The sequence below is a fragment of the Nerophis lumbriciformis genome, linkage group LG17 (genome assembly GCF_033978685.3).
Source record: "Nerophis lumbriciformis linkage group LG17, RoL_Nlum_v2.1, whole genome shotgun sequence".
NCBI lineage: Eukaryota > Metazoa > Chordata > Actinopteri > Syngnathiformes > Syngnathidae > Nerophis > Nerophis lumbriciformis.
This window is the reverse complement of record NC_084564.2, coordinates 20293915-20306586: the sequence shown is the minus strand read 5'-3', so window position 1 is coordinate 20306586 and position 12672 is coordinate 20293915.

The window sequence follows — 12672 nt, the reverse complement described above, 5'->3', positions numbered from 1 at the left end:
TCTTCCAAAAGCGCATTAATGAGGTAACACACTGATGTTGGTTGAGAAGGCCTGGCTCTCAGTCTCCGTTGTAATTCATCCCAAAGTGTCATGAAGGCAGTTCTCCTGCTTTTTTCCCTATGTTTTCCTACGCCCCTGCCCTTTTGTGTCTGTAAGTCTCCTACCCTGTCGTTGGTTCCATTTGTGCTGCCAGTCATCCGAGCCCACCTGTTGCTAATCAACCACCAGACTTAAACCCTGGATCTCCACTCAGCCTGTGCCAGTTCGTCCGTTGCCTTCAGTAGAATCAAACTTTGAGCTCACTAACACTGACCTTTGGCCTGAACTTTTTTGTAATTCCTGTTTTTTGTATTTCCTCAGGTGGAGGACAGACTTTTGACCCTGTTTTCCTGGAGCTGATCTTTCGTTACAATTGATTTATTTTCTCCAGTGATTTTTTGTTTTAAAATAGAGACTTTTAAGGATCTGCAATTGGATTCTCACTCTTTTTTGAAACCACAAAACAAAGATGTTGTTAATCGGGTTCAGGCTAGGACTCTGTGCAGGCCAGTCAAGTTCATCCACACCAGACTCTGTCATCAATGTCTTTATGGACCTTGCTTTGTGCACTGGTGCACAGTCATGTTGGAAGAGCACAGGGCTTGCTCCAAACTGTTCCCACAAGGTTGGGAGCATGGAATTGTCCAAAATGTTTTGGTATCCTGGAGCATTCAACGTTCCTTTCACTGGAACTAAGGGGCCAAGCCAAACTCCTGAAAAACATCCCCACACCATAATTACTCCTCCACCAAATTTCACACTCGGCACAATGCAGTCCAAAATGTAGCGTTCTCCTGGCAACCTCCAAACCCAGACTCGTCCATCAGATTGCCAGATGGAAAAGTGTGATTCATCACTCCAGAGAATGCGTCTCCACTGCTCTAGAGTCCAGCGGCGACGTGCTTTACACCACTGCATCCGACACTTTGCATTGGACTTGATGATGTATGGTTTAGATGCAGCTGCTCGGCCATGGAAACCCATTCCATGAAGCTCTCTGCGTACTGTACGTGGGCTAATTGAAAGGTCACATGAAGTTTGGAGCTCTGTAGCAACTGACTGTGCAGAAAGTGGGCGACCTCTTTGCACTATGCACTTCAGCATCCGCTGACCCCTCTCTGTCTGTCAGTTTACGTGGCCTACCACTTGGTGGCTGAGTTGCTGTTGTTTCCAAACTCTTCCATTTTTTATACAAAAGCCAACAGTTGACTTTGGAATATTTATGAGCGAGGAAATTTCTTGGCTGGATTTGTTGCACAGGTGGCATCCTATGACAGTTCCACGCTGGAAATCACTGAGCTCCTGAGAGCGGCCCATTCTTTCACAAATGTTTGTAGAAACAGTCTCCATGCCTAAGTGCTTGATTTTATACACCTGTGGCCGGGCCAAGTGATTAGGACACCTGATTCTGATCATTTGAATGGGTGGCCAATTCTGTTGGCAATATAGTGTATAAGGTAGTAGGGATTGACACAGTGTGCCTAATTCAGTTAACATGCATCTATGCATCTTTTATGTACATTTTTATCCTCAAAATGGTCATTTTCTGCAGATTTTTGCCATTTCCAGGTGTTATTCTAGAACCAGTTTGTCGGAGATATTTCATCTGGTCGCTTTCAAACTTTACCCAGACAGGTTACACCAGGGTCGGCAACCCAAAATGTTGAAAGACCAAATAAAAAATTAAAAATATCTGTCTGGAGCCGCCAAAAAAAGCCTTATATAAGTGTTGTAATGAATGCAACACATGATGTAAGTGTATATATTAGCTATATTTGCCTATTATCAAAGGCTGACGCAAATCTTTGTTGACAGAAATGTTGTATTTTAATTTTTATTCTACACATTTTTGCAACATTGGAAATCATTAGTAAAATGGAGGCTTCTCACAGGATGAGATAACTTCTGGAAATTACTGGCTCAGAATGGCCAAAGGTATAGATGTTTTGTCCAAGTTAAAGGAAACCGCAGGCTGTCTTCTTCTAATGGATTTATCACAATATTTGCAAGCTGCATAACGTTTGCTGTGGTCTGGAACAACATGGCACATAAACAACTATCAGAAATGCTGCCAATATTATACAAAGATAATGTGTCATGAGACATGCAAACATACATTAAATACACAAATAAAGGAAATTAAATGAGCTCAAATATACCTACAAACAAAGCATAATGATGCAATATGTACATACAGCTTGCCTAAATAGCATGTTAGCATCAATTAGCTTGCAGTCATGGATTGACCAAATATGCCTGATAAGCACTCCAACAAATCAATAAAATCAACAAAACTCACCTTTGTGCATTCACGCACAGCATAAAACATTTGGTGGACAAAATGAGACAAAGGAGTGGCATAAAACACGTCTTTCTTTGGCAGCATTGGAGAAAGTTGTACATTTAAAAATACTACGACGAGTTCAAGGATCGCTGAAATTAGTTGGACAAAACGGTTCTTACCTTGAAGTGTGTATAACAAACAGTGGGATTCCTAACAATTAGGAAGGTTTGTGTCATGTTTGTTCTGCTACAGAAAATATATTAAAACAAAAAACATGTTTTTCTCTTCATCTTTGTCCATTCTCACACATCTCTGAAAGAGGTCTAGGGAGCCACTAGGGCGGCGCCAAAGAGCCGCGGGTTGCTGACCCGAATGGAGGATGCAAATTTTCAAAGGCAACCAATTTTATCCTTTTCCATACAGCGTCAAAAAGTGACGACTTTACGTAAAGCATGAGTTCTTAAATTCTAACCTAACTAGTTAAAAAAGTCGATTGTATGTCTTAACAAAAACTGCCAGCTCAGTCACCAAAAATTTTAAATAACATTGAAGGTGTTGTTTACACCAAATGACTGCAAATTGAAAAACAGTGCCACTGTTGTATTTACGTTAAAATTCTGGTGACTGAACTGCCAGTTTTAACCGTAAATGCTCTGGCCATTTTTACTATGAATTGAAAAACAGTACCATCGTTATTTTTGTCTCAAAATTCTGGTGACTGAGCTGTCACTTTTTTACCAAAAAATCTAAGTTCCCTTTTTTTTTTACTGTGCATTATTGTAATTGAAAACATTGTACCACTGATGATTTTACGGTACATTTTTGGCGACTAAACTGCCATGTTTTCAGAATAAAATCTATTGACTTTTTTTTTTTTTTTTTTTTTTTTTTTTTTTTTTACAGAGTAGCTATGCGGACATGCTACCCTTTGGCGGGCCAAACAAAATGACACGACGGGCCAAATTTGGTCCCCATGTTCCACTTTGGGCATCCCTGCCTTAGACTACATGTTTTATTTTCAGAATCCTACAGACTTTAAAGGCCTACTGAAACCCACTACTACCGACCACGCAGTCTGATAGATTATATATCAATGATGAAATCTTAACATTGCAACACATGCCAATACGGCCGGGTTAGCTTACTAAAGTGAAATTTTAAATTCCGCGCGAAATACCCTGCTGTAAACGTCTCGTATGATGACGCCTGCGCGTGACGTCACGGATTGTAGAGGATATTTTGGGACAGCATGATGGCCAGCTATTAAGTCGTCTGTTTTCTTCGCAAAATTCCACAGTATTCTGGACATCTGTGTTGGTGAATCTTTTGCAATTTGTTCAATGAACAATGGAGACAGCAAAGAAGAAAGCTGTAGGTGGGAAGCGGTGTATTGCGTCCGACTTCAGCAACACAAACACGGCCGGTGTTTCATTGTTTACATTCCCGAAAGATGACAGTCAAGCTTTACCATTGGCCTAAGGAGAACTGGGACAACAGAGACTCTTACCAGGAGGACTTTGATTTGGATACGCAGACACGGTACCATGAGTACGCATGCATCTGCGGCTTCCAAACATTTGATCGCTTGCCCGTACGTGCGTGCCGCTATGTGCATGTCACGTACGTAACTTTGGGGACTTTGGGGAAATATATGTGCTGTATGAACTTAGGGGAGGTGAACGGTACTTTGGGCTGTGGGATTGAATGTGTTGTGCAGGTGTTTGAGTTGTATTGGCGGGTTATATGGACGGGAGGGGGGAGGTGTTTGTTATGCGGGATTAATTTGTGGCATATTAAATACAAGCCTGGTTGTGTTGTGGCTAATAGAGTATATATATGTTTTGTGTTTATTTACTGTTTTAGTCATTCCCAGCTGAATATCAGGTCCCACCCGCCTCTCACAGCATCTTCCCTATCTGAATCGCTCCCACTGCCCTCTAGTCCTTCACTCTCACTTTCCTCATCCACAAATCTTTCATCCTCGCTCAAATTAAGGGGGAAATTGTCGCTTTCTCGGTCCGAATCGCTCTTACTACTGGTGGCCATGATTGTAAACAATGTGCGGATGTGAGGAGCTCCACAACCTGTGACGTCACGCGCATATTGTCTGCTACTTCCAGTACAGGCAAGGCTTTTTTATCAGCGACCAAAAGTTGCGAACTTTATCGTCAATGTTCTCTACTAAATCCTTTCAGCAAAAATATGGCAATATCGCGAAATGATCAAGTATGACACATAGAATGGACCTGCTATCCCTGTTTAAATAAGAAAATCACATTTCAGTAGGCCTTTGGAGGTTAAAAGATCATTGAAGTGTTTCTTTGCTGCAATTGTGTTATATTTATTGACATTTCAGTAGGTGCTGCTTTGTATTTCTATTTCTGTGGTTATTTTATTCACCAATGTTAACTCTCATGTAGTATCAGAATACAAAACGCCACCATAAAGCCTAAGAAAAAGTGACAGAAATATGAAGGTTATGCTTGAGATGTCAAACATAGCTTGAAATGATCCATTTGATTGTATAAACTTAGGCTTCAACTGTGTGTATCATTTTTGACGTCTAAAAATGTATAATGTGGCACTATTTGACAGTCAAACACCCCAAAAGTGTTTAAATTTCTGTTTCATCAACAATCTTGGAAAAAAAAAAAGCTGCATCTAAAGTAAACTAAAAACTTAGAAGTCAAACGCGGACGCGAGACGGCAAGTCCGACGTCGAATCGCAAATGGAGATTTCCATTAATATTTCAGCAAAGCTTGCACCAATTTAACTGCTAAAAAAACAAGCAAAATATGTGTTCTACCTGTCCACAGACACTTGTTAAAGGAGAACTGCACTTTTTGGGGGAGTTTTGCTTGTCGTTCACAATCATGACCACGGATGTACTCTATTCTGCTCATAATAACCAATAAATAATCACCCAAAAAGCGGCAACAATACTCCATTTCGTGACTTGAATATTAACCAAGTATTAGTGATATTGTTATTATGAGCGCTAATGCAGACATACTTTTTATAACGGTGCAGTGATAACTAGCTTGTGTGCCAATGTTGACATGATCGACTTCCTTGTTTCCTTGCTTGTAAAACTTTATTCTAGATCATAAATATATCATAAGTAGCTGCTCAGTGGTTAGAGTGTCTGCCCTGAGACTGGAAGGCTGTGAGTTCAAACCCCGGCCGAGTTATACCAAAGACTAAAAAAATGGGACCCATTACCTCCCTGCTTGGCACTCAGTATCAAGGGTTGTAATTGGGGTTTAAATCACCGAAATGATTCCTGAACGCGGCCACCGCTGCTGCTCACTGCTCCCCTCACCTCCTAGGGGATCAACATGGGGATGGGTCAAATGCAGAGGATCATTTCACCACACCTAGTGTGTATGTGACTATCGTTGGGACTTTAACTTTAACTTTAAATCATGCCTCTCACCTGGATAGTAGAAGGCTGAGGATGCATTCCGACAAGTTGGTGCACTTTGACAACCAATTTAGACCTGGCAATGGTGAGAACGACAGGAAACAACGCTTGGTTCCACCTCCCTTTTGTTCACAGAGTGGCCACCTTCCTCTTGCGTAAGATCCACCCAGAAATAGGGCCATAAGAATCCTTTCACCACGGTAACACACAACATTTTTTCAACAGACAGCTTGTATCCCGAAAAACGAGTAGGCAGAGGGACTCGTATGCTGAGGTACCACTGTACGTTATTTTGTAAGAGATAAACAAATGCAAAAAAATGGGCCTTGAGAGGCAAAAGACCAAAATGGGTCCACTAACAAAATCTTCTTTACTGCCACAAAAAGCCCAGCAAAATATATAATGAAAAAATGAGTTCAACAGAACTTGGAATTTACCCAGAATTACTTGTGTGGGATTTTGACTACCCCCCAAATGTTCAACTATTTGAATTTCACAAATACAGTAGGCAGTTAATTCATATGGCCCCATTCCTAGGTGGATCTGAATCTGGATCTGGAACTGAGGCCATGGGTTGTTTTTTTCCCTTGGCCTCAGTCTGGACCCCCTCTCCAGGGGCCATGGCTTAGACTGATTTTTTATTTTTATCCCCCCCCCATTGTTTACCTGTATATCACCTTCTTTGTACGGGACGTCGAAAGTTGGCAGACCCGTCAGCGATCCTGTTCTGTCTCCCTGTAATGTTTGTCTGATCTTGAATGGGATTGTGCTGAAAATGTTTAATTTCCCCTCGGGAATTAATAAAGTATTTCTGACTCTGATTCTGATTCTGATCTGATCTCGCAAAGTCTGCTGGAAATTATAAAAAGCGCCACTCTACATAGCAACTGCCACTCGTCAAAGTAGGAATCGCCACAAAACATATTTTAAAGATATTCAACACTCTACTGCCATCTGGCGGCTAAAGTGGATAGTGCACACTCCAAATTTGTCACGTTTCATGTGTCAGTTAAACATCGACGAATGGGGCCATATGAATCTCTTTCCTACTGTACCAGCAAACAGATGAATATTACCGACATAATCGACCAACAAAGGAACGCAAACTGTTGACTAAACTGTGGCGCTACACTACAGTCATGGGAATTTACCAGAGGTGAGAAAACTTGGACTGGCGAGTGCTTGATATGAATGGTAGTGAAGAACCAAGAGTGATCAAAAAAGAGAGCAAGAAAGAGAGGGTTATTGGAGTAAAGATGGCAGTCGTTCAGCTGGGTCGAGGACGTTGAGAATAAAGGACCAGTAAACACAGATTTAGCACTAGGAGTTCATACAGCAGGAAAAAAAATTGATTTTTATTGTTTCCTTTCCTTATATTACCCAGAGGTCTTAATTAGTTGAGGTTAATCACGCATTGTGATAATTGACTACTGTTCCACGTGTCTCCTTTTCATCTGTATTTTTAATGCCAGGGGCCTAGCTACAGTGGAGCATCTCATTTCACTATAACTCCCTGATATAATGTCATCACACATAATTCATCATACACTAATCGCAGCCGTCATTTTTGTTTTTTTGCAATCAGCAGTTTTCGGGTTTGTGTCAAAAAACAGTGGAGGTCAAAGCTCAAGCTTAATAACTCGCAGATCATTTATCAATAAGCTATGAGCATGTCTCTGGATGCTGTGAATAATTAATATCAGATCCATCGTCTTATTGCTTTTGATGATCTTTAGAACAAAGTCATAGCATCCACAGTATTAACTGAAGGGCACTTTTAATCAAAATGGCCATGCGCACATTATTAATCAAACATGTAAATTGAAGTCGCATTATTCTTGCCTGACTTTTCTTAAGTTGTGGATGGTATTAGGTTATTGATAATATCAGTGGCTTCATTGATAATATTTGGAATGCACATATCTACACTACTCGTTGTAAAGCATTTTTTTCTAAACTTATATTTTTTTATTTGTGTTTTTTTTTTGGTGTCATTTTTATATATTTATTTACATAGTTTTTTTTTAATTACTTTATTTTTAGAAAAAAACCCGAAAACAAACAAAACGTTAAATTGATTACAATTTATATTGTAATATATTTGTATCACCATAACAATACAGTAGGGATTGGATTCATATGGCCCCAATCCTGGGTGGATCTGGCATGAAAAAAAAGAGGGGGGTTAACCATTTTGCAACACAGTCTGCTGAAAATGATGGAAAGTGCCACTCCACATAGCAACTGACGCTGTGGTCAAAGTTGGATTTGCCACAAAACACATTTTAAGATAGTCAACATTCTACTGCCGTCAGGCGGCTAAAGTGAATAATGCAAGCCCCCCCAACACAGTCTGCTGAAAATGATGGAAAGTGCCACTCCACATAGCAACTGACGCTGTGGTCAAAGTTGGATTTGCCACAAAACATATTTTAAGATAGCCAACATTCTACTGCCGTCAGGCGGCTAAAGTGAATAATGTAAGCCCCCCCAATTCGTCACGTTCCATGTGTCAGGTAAACCGTGACGAATGAGGCAATATGAGTCCCCGTCCTTAAGTATATTACACAAACCTAAAAACCGGTGTAATGTAATGTCTTACTGAGAGTAAATCATTTGCACTGAACAAGATTTTGAGCAGTTTTGCCCATGAACTTGTTTTAGTACATGATTCTTAAGTACACAATATTAAAAAAACATTTGAAAAGTTTACAAAATGTTTCATATCAATAAAAAAATGGGACTTGTTTCATAATTCGGTATGGAGCTAAATTAGGGATACACATTTTTAACAACTTTAAACAAGACATTATTGTATTCAAAAATAAAAATATGTGTACACATTTTATTCCAGGTTGTATACATCTATGATACACTCTGGTAATTATTTTATACAAATCATTAATTTTCATGTTTCACTTTTCTATATTTTGATATTTGAGCTTAGTTTTTTTCATTAAATTTTTTTTTTTTAGATCAAATCTCGAAGACCTCTATGAAGAACACGAACAAGGAACCTAGATTTCCCTCGCCCGGACGCGGGTCACCGGGGCCCTCCTCTGGAGCCAGGCCCGGAGGTGTGGCACGATGGCGAGCGCCTGGTGGCCAGGCCTGTCCCCATGGGGCCCGGCCGGGCACAGCCCGAAGAGGCAACGTGGGTCCCCCCTCCAATGGGCTCACCACCCATAGCAGGGGCCATAGAGGTCGGGTGCAATGTGAGCTGGGCGGCAGCCGAGGGCAGGGCACTTGGCGGTCCGATCCTCGGCTACATAAGCTAGCTCATGGGACGTGGAACGTCACCTCGCTGGGGGGGAAGAAGCCTGAGCTAGTGCGTGAGGTGGAGAAGTTCCGGCTAGATATAGTCGGACTCACTTCGACGCACAGCAAGGGCTCTGGAACCAGTTCTCTTGACAGGGGCTGGACTCTCTTCCACTCTGGCGTTGCCGGCAATGAGAGGCGACGGGCTGGGGTGGCAATTCTTGTTTCCCCTCGGCTCAAAGCCTGCACGTTGGAGTTCAACCCGGTGGACGAGAGGGTAGCCTCCCTCCGCCTTCGGGTGGGGGGACGGGTCCTGACTGCTGTTTGCGCTTACGCGCCCAACGGCAGTTCAGATTACCCACCCTTTTTGGATTCACTCGAGGGAGTACTGGAGAGTGCTCCCCCGGGTGATTCCCTCGTTCTATTGGGGGACTTCAACGCTCATGTTGGCAACGACAGTGAAACCTGGAGAGGCGTGATTGGGAAGAATGGCCGCCCGGATCTGAACCCGAGTGGTGTTTTGTTATTGGACTTTTGTGCTCGTCACGGATTGTCAATAACAAACACCATGTTCAAACATAAGGGTGTCCATATGTGCACTTGGCACCAGGACACCCTAGGCCGCAGTTCCATGATCGACTTTGTAGTTGTGTCATCGGATTTGCGGTCTCATGTTTTGGACACCCGGGTGAAGAGAGGGGCGGAGCTTTCTACCGATCACCACCTGGTGGTGAGTTGGCTGCGATGGTGGGGGAGGATGCCGGACAGACCTGGCAGGCCCAAACGCATTGTGAGGGTTTGCTGGGAACGCCTGTCAGAGTCTCCTGTCAGAGAGAGTTTCAATTCCCACCTCCGGAAGAACTTTAAACATGTCCCGAGGGAGGCGCTGGACATTGAGTCCGAGTGGACGATGTTTTCCTTACCTCTGTTGTCGAGGCGGCCGATTGGAGCTGTGGCCGCAAGGTAGTTGGTGCCTGTCGTGGCGGTAATCCTATAACCCGTTGGTGGACACCGGCGGTGAGGGATGCCGTCAAGCTGAAGAAGGAGTCCTATCGGGTTCTTTTGGCTCATGGGACTCCTGACGCAGCAGACAGGTACCGACAGGCCAAGCGGTGTGCGGCTTCAGCGGTCGCGGAGGCAAAAACTCGGACATGGGAGGAGTTCGGTGAGGCCATGGAACAAGACTTCCGGACGGCTTCGAAGCAATTCTGGACCACCATCCGCCGCCTCAGGAAGGGGAAGCAGTGCAGTGTCAACACCGTGTATGGTGGGGATGGTGCTCTGTTGACCTCGACTGCGGATGTTGTGGATCGGTGGAGAGAATACTTCGAAGACCTCCTCAATCCTACCAGCACGTCTTCCTATGAGGAAGCAGGGCCTGGGGAATCTGTGGTGGGCTCTCCTATTTCTGGGGCTGAGGTTGCCGAGGTAGTTAAAAAGCTCCTCGGTGGCAAGGCCCCGGGGGTGGATGAGATCCGCCCGGAGTTCCTTAAGGCTCTGGATGTTGTGGGGCTGTCTTGGTTGACAAGACTCTGCAACATCGCGTGGACATCGGGGGCGGTACCTCTGGATTGGCAGACCGGGGTGGTGGTTCCTCTCTTTAAGAAGGGGAACCGGAGGGTGTGTTCCAACTATCGTGGGATCACACTCCTCAGCCTTCTCGGTAAGGTCTATTCAGGTGTACTGGAGAGGAGGCTACGCCGGATAGTCGAACCTCGGATTCAGGAGGAACAGTGTGGTTTTCGTCCTGGTCGTGGAACTGTGGACCAGCTCTATACTCTCGGCAGGGTCCTTGAGGGTGCATGGGAGTTTGCCCAACCAGTCTACATGTGCTTTGTGGACTTGGAGAAGGCATTCGACCGTGTACCCCGGGAAGTCCTGTGGGGAGTGCTCAGAGAGTATGGGGTAACGGACTGTCTTATTGTGGCGGTTCGCTCCCTGTATAATCGGTGTCAGAGCTTGGTCCGCATTGCCGGCAGTAAGTCGGACACGTTTCCAGTGAGGGTTGGACTCCGCCAGGGCTGCCCTTTGTCACCGATTCTGTTCATAACCTTTATGGACAGAATTTCTAGGCGCAGTCAGGGCGTTGAGGGTATCTGGTTTGGTGGCTGCAGGATTAGGTCTCTGCTTTTTGCAGATGATGTGGTCCTGATGGCTTCATCTGGCCAAGATCTTCAGCTCTCACTGGATCGGTTCGCAGCCGAGTGTGAAGCGACTGGGATGGGAATCAGCACCTCCAAATCCGAGTCCATGGTTCTCGCCCGGAAAAGGGTGGAGTGCCATCTCCGGGTTGGGGAGGAGATCTTGCCCCAAGTGGAGGAGTTCAAGTACCTCGGAGTCTTGTTCACGAGTGAGGGAAGAGTGGATCGTGAGATCGACAGGCGGATCGGTGCGGCATCTTCAGTAATGCGGACGCTGTATCGATCCGTTGTGGTGAAGAAGGAGCTGAGCCAGAAGGCAAAGCTCTCGATTTACCGGTCGATCTACGTTCCCATCCTCACCTATGGTCATGAGCTTTGGGTCATGACCGAAAGGACAAGATCACCGGTACAAGCGGCCGAAATGAGTTTCCTCCGCCGGGTGGCGGGGCTCTCCCTTAGAGATAGGGTGAGAAGCTCTGTCATCCAAGGGGAGCTCAAAGTAAAGCCGCTGCTCCTCCATATCGAGAGGAGCCAGATGAGGTGGTTCGGGCATCTGGTCAGGATGCCACCCGAACGCCTCCCTCGGGAGGTGTTTCGGGCACGTCCGACCGATAGGAGGCCACGGGGAAGACCCAGGACACGTTGGGAAGACTATGTCTCCCGGCTGGCCTGGGAACGCCTCGGGATCCCCCGGGAGGAGCTGGACGAAGTGGCTGGATAGAGGAAAGTCTGGGCTTCCCTGCTTAGGCTGCTGCCCCCGCGACCCGACCTCAGATAAGCGGAAGAAGATGGATGGATGGATGGATAGATCAAATCCCATTTTTTTATTTTTATTTTTTTCTGGTCAGATTTGGGTTGTTTTTTTTAGTAGATTCAGACTCTATGCCCGGATATACCATGGGGACGTGTCATCAACTGAGAAGGACTTGATATCATGACAGACAGTTTAGCGGGGGATTTAACGTGATGCGATATCTATTTTTGTACACCAATGATACTGTATTTTCAAAATTCAACATCAAAACTCAGTTTTAAAGCACATTTTTTCTCATGTATACAACTTTTGGCCCTAAATGAGCTCAACACTTATAACCCTTTATCTATTCAAACCCTTTCTTTTTTAATGTATTTTATTGGGTTTCATATTAGGTCCGTCGGTTCCATATCATGTGCGTTGTTGTTTTCCATCTATGTGCATATTCTCTGTGATAATGTGTCGGATGCTGCATGCCATCTTAATGCCGATGACGCAGTCATATACTGTTCATCCCTTGCTGTAGCGCTAACCTTTGAGCTCCTGCAGTCTGCTTTTGATGTTGTTCAGTGTCAGCTGACTCAGCTGGGCTAGTGCTAAATGCATAGACATCTAAGATGATGTTATTTTCGACTGCCAATGAATATTCCAGAAATATCAACTGCTCATAAGGTTGAACTTGAAATGGTCATGACATATAAGTACTTGGGGATTGTTAGTGATGCGAACTTGTCTTTTAAATTACACAAAGATAAACTTGTGGCTAAACAT